We start from the raw sequence: 13,896 nt of genomic DNA, 5'->3' as shown, positions 1-13,896 counted from the left end.
TTTTGAAGACAATTTCGTCGGGTTCTCTTTTGAAGAAGATTTCGTCGGGTTCTCTTTTGATTTCGTCGGGTTCCTCCCTGAAAAAGATTTCGTCGGGTTCTCTTTTGATTTCGTCGGGTTCCTCCCTGAAGACTTTTTGTAGGCGCAATTATTCTTTCTGTCGACCTGAGATACAAAGTGAAGAAGTATGGCGCAGCCCCCGAGTGTCGAGTGCGGCGAAAGTAAATGATAATCAACTTTATGCAAATCAAAGGAACACTTAGCTTATTGGGCACGACGGAGTCGGCGCGATGAAGTCTTCGAGTGCGGAGAAGAAGTAGAGCCGAAGTAGAAACCACCAAATAGCGAAAATAAATGCCGCCAGATTGTTTGATGAAGAAATAGCCGACCCCCCAAGCGTTGCTGAGGTGATGTCATGATTGTTGTGTCGCAGTCGTGACCCGAGGCGAAATCGTTGTCGAGCCCCCGAGCCTTAGACGTGACGTCGAAATAAGTTGATGGAGTCGCGGCGTCATATTTGGTAAAGCCATTTAGGATGAAGCCGTAGACAATAATATACGAAGATGAATCCCAGATGAAGTATTTGAGATGAATCCATATTGAAAATTATGCCATTAAATATAGAGCATATATTGAAGATAAATCCGTCGATATCATAGAGGATGAATCCATTGGACCGAAGAATCCAGTAATAATCATAAAAGATGAATCCATTGAGCCGAAGAAAATAATTCCAGTATTAACCATAGAAGATGAATCCATTGACCCGGAAAGGCATCGGGTAATATTGTATAAAAGTGAACCAATAATAACCCGAAGAAGATAAATCCAGTAAGCCGAAGAAAATAAATCCACTGTGCCGAAGAAGATAAATCCACTAAGTCGAAGAAAGTAATTCCACTGAGCCGGAGAAAATAATTCCACTGAGCCGGAGAAAATATATCCAGAGCCGAAGGAAAAGAAATTCACCAAGTAACCGAGTATATATGTGGTAACGAAGTAATAGTATAGCCCCAGTTGGGTGAATTTGCTGTAATAATGTAATGGTGCAACACCCGAGTATTCGGGTATGGCGAAAGTAAATAAATAGTTGAATCTTGAAAGAAAAAAAAAACTTAGCTTTTTATCGGGTGCGACGAAGCCGATATGGGCGCAGGTCGTGCCGCGGACACAGTCTGTAGTTGTGCGGCGCCTGGCCGGAAGTAGTTGATGAAGAGGGCGCAGTCGAAATAGTTTCACCACCAAAGATAGTGCATGCGGCGGGCGCGGTTGAAATAGATATGCGGCCTGAAATAGTTGATGAAGAGGACGGGCGAGCACCCAAATATATCGGGTCCGCGATGTCGGGTCCATGGCCAGCGAAACCCCGAGTAAAACGAGTGCGTCATGGCGGGCACGGTCGACCGAGAAGAGTAATCGAAATTTTGCTTCAATCTGCAGTTATATTACGGCGCAAAAATCTGATAGCTTATGTGTCGGACGGTAAATTCAAGGTGGCGAAGTTGAGCGTGCACCCGTCGAAGTAGTATATACGCTGCCTTCACTTTCCAGATTGAATCCTGATTCGTTTGTAATAGCACTTTTTCTTCCTTCGCACAAACTTGCTTCAGATCCTTGGGACTTGGTCCACGTGAGGTAATAGGAAAAGATCCGCTCCTTTATATGCGACCACCGTAGGTCTGGCTGAATCGTTCAAGCTGGTTCTGCTTGTTCTTGTTTTATAATCGGGTACGGAACCCACTCAGCGTCTTCCACGGGCATTGATGCTTGAAGGTTTTGTCATGCAAAAGTATGGGACTTGAATGACGAAGCCGGCCAGTTGGGCTGATCGATCTTTTGACACGAAATTTCTGAACGCGCTGCAGTGCGATGAGCACCATCGGATGCGGTGATCGGTCTCCAGATTCTTCTGCCCAGATGTGATCTGAACATTATTGACGATGACGATGGATCCCGCCCGGATCACAAAATCCAGTCGACGCTATCCCCACAGACGGCGCCAATTGACGAGGGAACACCTCGGCAATGCCTACGTATTGTAGACTAGGGTTTCGGGAGAGGGCGACGATGGAGATTCCGGGGACGAGATTAGGCACACAACGTACCCAGCTTCGGGTCCCCTCGGTGGAGGATCCCTACGTGCTGCTAGCAATCCAGTATATGATCATAGATGTGTTTACGGGGTGCCGCCGTAGGCGGAGCTATGTTGTCTATCTGTTGTCCCCCTGTTGGTCCCCCTATTTCGGGTGCCCTGGCTAGCTTTATATATGCAACCAGCCTAGGGTTTTACAAGAGTCCTAGTCGACTACTTCTTCGGGTTGCCTTGTTGGGCCTTCTCCATATTTGGTCTTCTCCATATTGGGCCGAGCCAGGTATACTAATAATGGGTACCCGAAGGGTATGCCCATGTCAGTGGGATAGAGAAGAAAATGAAAAACTAGCTAAAGAGAAAAATGTAGCTAAAGTTTGGACTATTACCACCACTAGCAATGCTAATTCTTCACATGTTGCTGCACCTCCTACTATCAATAATAAAATAATTGGTGTTGGCAATGTTTCTACTCCTAGTGCAAAGCGCGCAAAATTACCTGAAACTGCTAAAACTGCTGAAACTGCCTGTGATAAAACTGCTGAAATTTTTTCCAACCTTGGGGATGATAATCCCATTGCTTTAGATTGTAATGATTTAGATTTTGATGATTTCCACATCTCTGAATTTATAAAGTTCTTACAAAAACTTGCTAAGAGTCCCAATGCTAGCGCTGTAAATTTGGCTTTCACAAAACATATTACAAATGCTCTCATAAAAGCTAGAGAAGAAAAACTAAAACTTGAAACTTCTATTCCTAGAAAGCTAGAGGATGGTTGGGAGCCCATCATTAAAATGAGGGTCAAAGATTTTGATTGTAATGCTTTATGTGATCTTGGTGCAAGTATTTCTGTTATGCCTAAGAAAGTCTATGATATGCTTGACTTGCCACCATTGAAAAACTATTATCTGGATGTTAATCTCGCTGATAATGCTAAAAAGAAACCTTTGGGGAGAGTTGATAATGTTCATATTATGGTTAACAATAACCTTGTCCCCGTTGATTTTGTTGTCTTGGATATTGAATGCAATGCATCTTGCCCCATTATATTGGGAAGACCTTTTCTTCGAACCGTTGGTGCTACTATTGATATGAAGGAAGGTAATATTAAATATCAATTTCCTCTCAAGAAAGGTATGGAACACTTCCCTAGAAAGAGAATGAAGTTACCTTATGATTCTATTATTAGAACAAATTATGATATTGATGCTTCGTCTCTTGATAACACTTGAGTTACACTTTCTGCGCCTAGCTGAAAGGCGTTAAAGAAAAGCGCTTATGGGAGACAACCCATGTTTTTACTATAGTATTTTTGTTTTATATTTGAGTCTTGGAAGTTGTTTACTACTGTAGCAACCTCTCCTTATCTTAGTTTTATGTTTTGTTGTGCCAAGTATCTTTGATAGTAAAGTAAATACTAGATTTGGATTACTGCGCAGAAACAGATTTCTTTGCTGTCACGAATCTGGGTCTAATTCTCTGTAGGTAACTTACGTGAGTGATCCTCAGATATGTACGTAACTTTCATTCAATTTGGGCATTTTCATTTGAGCAAGTCTGGTGCCCTAATAAAATCCATCTTTACGGACTGTTCTGTTTTGACAGATTCTGCCTTTTATTTCGCATTGCCTCTTTTGCTATGTTGGATGAATTTTTTTGATCCATTAATGTCCGAGTAGCTTTATGCAATGTCCGAAGTGTTAAGAATGATTGTGTCACCTCTGAACATGTTAATTTTTATTGTGCACTAACCCTCTAATGAGTTGTTGCGAGTTTGGTGTGGAGGAAGTTTTCAAGGATCAAGAGAGGAGGATGATACAATATGATCAAGGAGAGTGAAAGCTCTAAGCTTGGGGATGCCCCGGTGGTTCACCCCTGCATATTCTAAGAAGACTCAAGCGTCTAAGCTTGGGGATGCCCAAGGCATCACCTTCTTCATCGACAACATTATCGGGTTCCTCCCACTGAAACTATATTTTTATTCCGTCACATCTTATGCACTTTGCTTGGAGCGTCGGTTTGTTTTTGTTTTTGTTTTGTTTGAATAAAATGGATCCTAGCATTCACTTTGTGGGAGAGAGACACGCTCCGCTATAGCATATGGACAAGTATGTCCTTAGGCTCTACTCATAGTATTCATGGCGAAGTTTCTTCTTCGTTAAATTGTTATATGGTTGGAATTGGAAAATGCTACATGTAGTAACTCTAAAATGTCTTGGATAATTTGATACTTGGCAATTGTTGTGCTCATGTTTAAGCTCTTGCATCATATACTTTGCACCCATTAATGAAGAAACACTTAGAGCTTGCTAATTTGGTTTGCATATTTGGTTTCTCTAAAGTCTAGATAATATCTAGTATTGAGTTTTGAACAACAAGGAAGACGGTGTAGAATCTTATAATGTTTGCAATATGTCTTTTATGTGAGTTTTGCTGCACCGTTCATCCTTGTGTTTGTTTCAAATAACCTTGCTAGCCTAAACCTTGTATCGAGAGGGAATACTTCTCATGCATCCAAAATCCTTGAGCCAACCACTATGCCATTTGTGTCCACCATACCTACCTACTACATGGTATTTATCCGCCATTCCAAAGTAAATTGCTTGAGTGCTACCTTTAAAATTCCATCATTCACCTTTGCAATATATAGCTCATGGGACAAATAGCTTAAAAACTATTGTAGTATTGAATATGTACTTATGCACTTTATCTCTTATTAAGTTGCTTGTTGTGCGATAACCATGTTTCTGGGGACGCCATCAACTATTCTTTGTTGAATATCATGTGAGTTGCTATGCATGTCTGTCTTGTCTGAAGTAAGAGAGATCTACCACCTTAATGGTTGGAGCATGCATATTGTTAGAGAAGAACATTGGGCCGCTAACTAAAGCCATGATCCATGGTGAAAGTTTCAGTTTTGGACACATATCCTCAATCTCATATGAGAATAATAATTGTTGCCACATGCTTATGCATTAAAGAGGAGTCCATTATCTGTTGTCCATGTTGTCCCGGTATGGATGTCTAAGTTGAGAATAATCAAAAGCGAGAAATCCAAAATGCGAGCTTTCTCCTTAGACCTTTGTACGAGGCGGCATGGAGGTACCCCATTGTGACACTTGGTTAAAACATGTGTATTGCGATGATCCGGTAGTCCAAGCTAATTAGGACAAGGTGCGGGCACTATTAGTATACTATGCATGAGACTTGCAACTTGTAAGATATAATTTTCATAACTCATATGCTTTATTACTACCGTTGACAAAATTGTTTCATGTTTTCAAAATAAAAGCTCTAGCACAAATATAGCAATCGATGCTTTCCTCTTTGAAGGACCATTCTTTTTTCTTTTATGTTGAGTCAGTTCACCTATCTCTCTCCACCTCAAGAAGCAAACACTTGTGTGAACTGTGCATTGATTCCTACATACTTGCATATTGCACTTGTTATATTACTCTATGTTGACAATTATCCATGAGATATACATGTTACAAGTTGAAAGCAACCGCTGAAACTTAATCTTCCTTTGTGTTGCTTCGATACCTTTACTTTGATTTATTGCTTTATGAGTTAACTCTTATGCAAGACTTATTGATGCTTGTCTTGAAGTACTATTCATGAAAAGTCTTTGCTTTATGATTCACTTGTTTACTCATGTCATTACCATTGTTTTGATCACTGCATTCATTACATATGTTTACAAATAGTATGATCAAGGTTATGATGGCATGTCACTTCAGAAATTATCTTTGTTATCGTTTTACCCTTCGGGACGAGCAGAACTAAGCTTGGAGATGCTGATACGTCTCCGACGTATCGATAATTTCTTATGTTCCATGCCACATTATTGATGATATCTACGTGTTTTATGCACACTTTATGTCATATTCGTGCATTTTCTGGAACTAACCTATTAACAAGATGCCGAAGTGCCAGTTACTACTGTAGCAACCTCTCCTTATCTTAGTTTTATTGCATTGTTGTGCCAAGTAAAGTCTTTGATAGTAAGGTTCATACTAGATTTGGATTACTGCGCAGAAACAGATTTCTTGCTGTCACGAATGCGGGCCTAATTCTCTGTAGGTAACTCAGACAATTATGCCAATTTACGTGAGTGATCCTCAGATATGTACGCAACTTTCATTCAATTTGAGCATTTTCATTTGAGCAAGTCTGGTGCCTCAATAAAATTCGTCTTTACGGACTATTCTGTTTTGACAGATTCTGCCTTTTATTTCGCATTGCTTCTTTTGCTATGTTGGATGGATTTCTTTGTTCCATTGACTTCCAGTAGCTTTGGGCAATGTCCATAAGTGTTAAGAATGATTGTGTCACCTCTGAACATGTGAATTTTGATTATGCACTAACCCTCTAATGAGTTTGTTTCGAGTTTGGTGTGGAGGAAGTTTTCAAGGGTCAAGAGAGGAGGATGATATACTATGATCAAGAAGAGTGAAAAGTCTAAGCTTGGGGATGCCCCCGTGGTTCATCCCTGCATATTTCAAGAAGACTCAAGCATCTAAGCTTGGGGATTCCCAAGGCATCCCCTTCTTCATCGACAAATTTATCAGGTTCCTCCCTTGAAACTATATTTTTATTCGGTCACATCTTATGTACTTTACTTGGAGCGTACTGTGTGCTTTTATTTTCGTTTTGTTATTTTCATTCTCTGAATAAATACATGCTTGTGTGGGAGAGAGACACGCTCCGCTGGTTCATATGAACACATGTGTTCTTCGCTTTATCTTTTAGTGTTCATGGCGAAGGTTGAAACTGCTTCGTTAAATTGTTATATGGTTGGAATCGGGAAATGCTACATGTAGTAATTCTAAAATGTCTTGGATAATTTGATACTTGGCAATTGTTGTGCTCATGTTTAAGCTCTTGCATCATATACTTTGCACCCATTAATGAAGAAATACATAGAGCTTGCTAAAATTTGGTTTGCATAATTGGTCTCTCTAAGGTCTAGATAATTTCTAGTAAAGAGTTTGAACAACAAGGAAGACGGTGTAGAGTCTTATAATGTTTACAATATGTCTTTTATGTGAGTTTTGCTGCACCGGTTCATCCTTGTGTTTGTTTCAAATAACCTTGCTAGCCCAAAGCCTTGTACTGAGAGGGAATGCTTCTCGTGCATCCAAAACCTTGAGCCAAACACTATGCCATTTGTGTCCACCATACCTACCTACTACATGGTATTTCTCCGCCATTCCAAAGTAAATTGCTTGAGTGCTACCTTTAAATAATTCAAAATTTATCACCTCTGATTTGTGTCAATGTTTTATAGCTCATGAGGAAGTATGTGGTGTTTATCTTTCATTCTTGTTGGGCAACTTTCACCAATGGACTAGTGGCTTCATCCGCTTATCCAATAATTTTGCAAAAAGAGCTGGCAATGGGATTCCCTATCCCAAATTAATTAACCTAAATAGACACTCCTCCATGGTATGTGATTGTTGGACGGCACTCGAAGGATTCGGTTAGCCATGGCTTGAGAAATCAAAGGTGGGGAGGAGTGTCATCATAATAAAACTAAAATAAAAAGGCACTCCTTCATGGTATGAGATTGTTGGCAGGCACCCGAGGATTCGGTTAGCCATGGTTTTTGAAAGAAAGGTTGGAAGGAGTGCCACCCAAAAATAAAAATAATTCATGGGAGCCGCTCTTTGAAGGTTTGTCTGGCAAGGGGGTTAGAGTGTCCACTACCATTCGTTGACAACAACAAACACCTCTCAAAATTTTACTTTTATGCTCTCTTTATGTTTTCAAAACCAAAGCTCTAGCACAAATATAGCAATCAATGCTTCCCTCTGCGAAGGGCCATTCTTTTACCTTTTATGTTGAGTCAGTTCACCTATCTCTCTCCACCTCAAGAAGCAAACACTTGTGTGAACTCTGCATTGATTCCTACATACTTGCATATTGCACTTGTTATATTACTTTACATTGACAATATCCATGAGATATACATGTTATAAGTTGAAAGCAACCGCTGAAACTTAATCTTCCTTTGTGTTGCTTCAATACCTTTACTATGAATTTATTGCTTTATGAGTTAACTCTTATGCAAGACTTATTGATGCTTGTCTTGAAAGTACTATTCATGAAAAGTCTTTGCTTTATGATTCAGTTGTTTACTCATGTCATTACCATTGTTTTGATCGCTGCATTCATTACATGTGTTTACAATAGTATGATCAAGGTTATGATGGCATGTCACTCCAGAAATTATCTTTGTTATCGTTTACTGCTCGGGACGAGCGAAACTAAGCTTGGGGATGCCGATACGTCTCCGACGTATCGATAATTTCTTATGTTCCATGCCACATTATTGATGATATCTACATGTTTTATGTATACTTTATGTCATATTTATGCGTTTTCCGGAACTAACCTATTGACGAGATGCCGAAGGGCCGATTCGTTGTTTTCTCGCTGTTTTTGGTTTCAGAAATCCTAGTAACGAAATATTCTCGGAATTGGACGAAATCAACGCCCGGGGTCCTATTTTGCCACGAAGCTTCCGGAAGACCGAAAGGGATACGAAGTGGGGCGACGAGGCGCCGCCACCATAGGGCCGCGCGGCCAGAGGGGGGCCCGCGCCGCCCTATGGTGTGGGCCCCTCGTCAGCCCTCCGACTCTGCCCTTCCGCCTACTTATAGCCTCCGTCGCGAAACCCCCGAAAGGAAGAACCACGATACGGAAAACCTTCCAGAGACGCCGCCGCCGCCAATCCCATCTCGGGGGATTCTGGAGATCTCCTCCGGCACCCTGCCGGAGAGGGGATTCATCTCCCGGGAGGACTCTTCACCGCCATGGTCGCCTCCGGAGTGATGAGTGAGTAGTTCACCCTCGGACTATGGGACCATAGCAAGTAGCTAGATGGTTGTCTTCTCCTCATTGTGCTTCATTGTTGGATCTTGTGAGCTGCCTAACATGATCAAGATCATCTATCCGTAATGCTATATGTTGTGTTTGTCGGGATCCGATGGATAGAGAATACCATGTTATGTTAATTATCAAGTTATTACCTATGTGTTGTTTATGATCTTGCATGCTCTCCGTTATTAGTAGAGGCTCTGGCCAAGTTGATGCTAGTAACTCCAAGAGGGAGTATTTATGCTCGATAGTGGGTTCATGCCTCCATCGATATCTGGGGGAGTGACAGAAACCCCTAAGGTTGTGTTGTGCTGTTGCCACTAGGGATAAAACATTGATGCTATGTCCAAGGATGTAGTAGTTGATTACATTACGCACCATACTTAATGCAATTGTCTGTTGTTTTACAACTTAATACTCGAAGGGGTTCGGATGATAACCTGAAGGTGGACTTTTTAGGCATAGATGCAGCTGGATGGCGGTCTATGTACTTTGTCGTAATGCCCAATTAAATCTCACTTGTACTTATCATGACATGTATGTGCATTGTTATGCCCTCTCTATTTGTCAATTGCCCGACTGTAATTTGTTCACCCAACATGCTTTTATCTTATGGGAGAGACACCTCTAGTGAACTGTGGACCCCGGTCCATTCTTTTATACTTGAAATACAAATCTGCTGCAATACTTGTTCTTTACTTGTTTTCTTGCAAACAATCATCTTCCACACAATACGGTTAACCCTTTGTTACAGCAAGCCGGTGAGATTGACAACCTCACTATTTCGTTGGGGCAAAGTACTTTGGTTGTGTTGTGCGGGTTCCACGTTGGCGCCGGAATCTCCGGTGTTGCGCCGCACTACATCCCGCCGCCATCAACCTTCAACGTGCTTCTTGACTCCTACTGGTTCGATTAAACCTTGGTTTCTAACTGAGGGAAACTTGCCGCTGTGCGCATCACACCTTCCTCTTGGGGTTCCCAACGGACGTGTCAATTACACGCATCAGTCTACCTGTACCTCGTCTTTCAGGTTGAACCATTTGCACCGGAACAAAGGGACCTTGAAATTAGGTCCATAGACAAGTTCCCATATCTCCTCTATGTACCCATAATATGTGACCTTGTTCCCATTGTCATCTTCTGCATCAAAGCGGACACCACTGTTTTGGTTGGTGCTCTTTTTGTCTTGGGCGAACGTGTAAAATGTGTTCCCATTAATCTCGTACCCTTGAAAAGTCGATATAGTAGAAGATGGTTGCTTGGCCAACAAGTACAGCTGCTCGTCATCAGTGACATTCATGAGACGTGTTTGCAACCAACTGCCGAAAGTCTTCATGTGTTCTCCATCAATCCAATCTTCACGTTGCTCCGGGTATTTAGAGCGTAAGATATCCTTGTGTTCCTCTTTGTACGGAGCCACCAAGATGGAATTATGTAGAACTGTGTAGTGTGCTTGAGTGAAAGAATGTCCGTCCATACACGTTGTTGCTTTCTTTCCTAGCGTGCCCTTTCCACGCAGTCTCCCCTCATAGCGCGATTCAGGAACACCGATCGGCTTAAGGTCAGGAATAAAGTCAACACAAAACTCAATGACCTCCTCTGTTCCATAGCCCTTGGAGATGCTTCCTTCCGGCCTAGCACGGTTATGAACGTACTTCTTTAAGACTCCCATGAATCTCTCAAAGGGGAACATGTTGTGTAGAAATACGGGACCGAGAACGCCAATCTCTTCGACCGGGTGAACTAGGAGATGTGTCATAATATTGAAGAAGGATGGTGGGAACACCAACTCGAAGCTAACTAGACATTGGACCACATCCTTCTGTAAATTTTGTAGAGTAAGTGGATTGATCACCTTCTGAGAAATTGCATTGAGGAATGCACATAGCTTCATAATGGGTACTCGAACATTTTCCGGCAGAAGCCCCCTCAATGCAACCGGAAGTAATTGTGTCATAATCACGTGGCGGTCATGAGACTTTAGGTTTTGAAACTTTTTCTCTGACATGTTTATTATTCCCTTTATATTCGACGAGAAGCCGGACGGGACCTTGATGCTACTCGGACTTCAAAAAAGATCTCCTTCTCCTCTTTGGTAAGAGCGTAGGCTGGAAGGACCTTGATACTTCTCCGGATTCGAGTTGTTTCCTTCGTGGATACTTTGCTGGTCCCGCCGGGCATCCGGTGTATCTTTTGTCTTCCCATACACGCCCAAGAAGTTTAGCGAGGTTCACGCAAAGATTTTTCGTCACGTGCATCACGTCGATTGCGAGTGAACCTCTAAGAATTTCCAGTAGGGTAGCTCCCAAAATATCGACTTCTTCTTCCACATGGGTACGTGTCCATCAACATCATGCGGAACAGATTGTCCGCCGGGACCCTTTCCAAAGATCACTTTTAAATCCTTGACCATATCATATATAACTTCCCCAGTAGGGCGGGTAGGCTTCGTTCGATAATCTGCCTCACCTCCGAAATACTTTCCTCTCTTTCTTACGTGATGTTGTTTTGGAAGAAATCGACGACGCCCCAGGTACACATTCTTGTTTCCCAAATAATTACTATCAGTCTCACCTAAACAGTGTGTGCATGCATTGTATCCCTTGTTTGACCGCCTCGAAATGTTACCAAGAGCAGGCCAATCATTGATGGTTACAAATAACAACGCTCGTAGGTTAAATTCCTTTTGTTCGTGCTCATCCCACACAGGTACACCTTCTTCACGCCACAACTCTAAAAGTTCTTCAACCAATGGCCTCAGGTACACATCAATGTCGTTGCCGGGTTGCTTCGGGCCCTGGATGAGCACTGGCATCATAATGAACTTCTGCTTCATGCACAACCAAGGAGAAAGGTTATAGATACATAGAGTCACTGGCCAAGTGCTACGACTGGAGCTCTGCTCCCCGAAAGGATTAAAGCCATCTGTACTTAGACCAAATCTTAAGTTCCTTGCGTTATCTGAAAATGACTTGAACTCTCTGTCGATTTTTCTCCACTGCGACCCGTCAGCGGGGTGTCTCAGCATCACATCTTTCTTACGGTGCTCTTTGTGTCATCGCAACAACTTGGCATGCTCTTTGTTCTGGAACAAACATTTCAACCGTGGTATTATAGGAGCATACCACATCACCTTCGGAGGAACCCTCTTCCTGGGGTTGGACTCGCCCTCAACATCGCTAGGGTCATCTCGCCTGATCTTATACCTCAATGCACTACATACCGGGCATGCATTCAAATTCTCGTACTCCTTGCGGTAGAGGATGCAGTCATTGATGCATGCATGTATCTTCTGCACCTCTAATCCTAGAGGGCAGACAATCTTCTTTGCTTCGTACATACTAGAGGGCAATACGTTCTCCCCTGGAAGCATCTTCTTTATTATTTTCAGCAAAATTTCAAATCCCTTGTCAGAAGTACCATTCTCTGCCTTCCATTGCAGCAATTCCAGCGTGGTACCCAACTTTTTCTGGCCATTTTCGCAATTTGGGTACAACAGTTTGTTGTGATCCTCTAACATTTTCTCCAACTTCAACCTCTCCTTTTTATTTCCGCAGTTCATCTTCGCATCAAGAACGGCCCGACCCAAATCGTCATCCGGGTCATCAAAAATCGGCTCATCGAAAATGGGCTCTTCTTTAGCTTCGTCTTCCCTCATTCTACTATCACCGTCTTCAGTGAATATAGGATAGTTGTCACTATCCTCTTTTCTTCATTGTCTTCCAATATAACCCCTCTTTCTCCGTGCTTGGTCCAACAATTATAGCTGGGCATGAAACCGTTCTCCAGCAGGTGGACGTGAATGGTCTTTGAGGTAGAGTAATTGTGGTGACCCGGCATACCACTGCATGGTGTAGTATCCAAGTCTGATATAACACCAATGAAACACCGTTCCACTCGTATTATATCGCTCAGAGTGGTACAACAGAAACATATGCGGGTCCAAGGCATGTCTATAGAATTACAACACAGACTCTTTACAAAAGATCCACACAGCCTCCTACTTTACAATGAGGTAAAACTACAAATAAACTCCAGAAGAACGACTCGTGATCTAATCTTATCACGGACTCTATTTATAGAGTATTTAGCTAGCTATAGGGGCTATGAATAGATTCTAGCTAAATAGGAGCTAGGTTTAGGAAACTAGTTCCCTTCTATGGCTAAACTAGGTTTTCTCCTTGATGTATTTGGTATCTGACTCCTCTGACAGGGTCTTGTCTCTTGCAGTAGTTGTTGACTCCTCGACCTTCGAGTTGCTCTGTAGGTCCTCCTTCGATGCCTCCATATCTAAGCAGGGGATTTAAGAGTGGGATGAGTACGAGCGTACTCAACAAGTTCATTATAGGAAAGAGGTGTTTAATGCACTAGCTACGACATTAGACCGGAAAGTCTAATACCAATGCAGGTTTTCATAATCATTTCTTCAAGAGGTTGCTTTTATTCGGAAGAACTATGTCCGTCGGCCTTCACCGGTTTACTAGAACTTCATGGAGCTCCTTTCCGGCCGCGTTCGCAGTTCCATATCCCGGAACAGGGAGTGACAGGTCACAGTTCTTTACACTCTGCAGAGGTGTGTTGCTTTACCCATAAGAGATCTTAACCTTGGTTTAGTTGTTATTATTAGGATTTGAATTCAAATATCCATATGGACCTGAATTTGACTATTATCTTTAAGAATATTAAAAATTGTTTTCCATATGATAGTTTTATTACTTAGTGATATATGGAGTTTTGTTGGTATTACTTTGTATGAAACAATCCCAAAGTAATACTTATTAATGAATTTCAATAAGGGGTGACTTAGTGGCACAAGTTCATGTGTTAAAATATATCTAAGGAATTGACCTCCTATTTGAAAAGGTTGTCACTTGCCTATTATTTTATGTGCATAACTATGTGCTAATGAATTGTATTAATTCTA

Source organism: Lolium rigidum, chromosome 7 (genome assembly GCF_022539505.1).
Source record: "Lolium rigidum isolate FL_2022 chromosome 7, APGP_CSIRO_Lrig_0.1, whole genome shotgun sequence".
Classification (NCBI taxonomy): Eukaryota; Viridiplantae; Streptophyta; class Magnoliopsida; order Poales; family Poaceae; genus Lolium; species Lolium rigidum.
The sequence above is the reverse complement of the archived record's forward strand: the minus strand, read 5'-3'. Positions refer to the sequence as shown.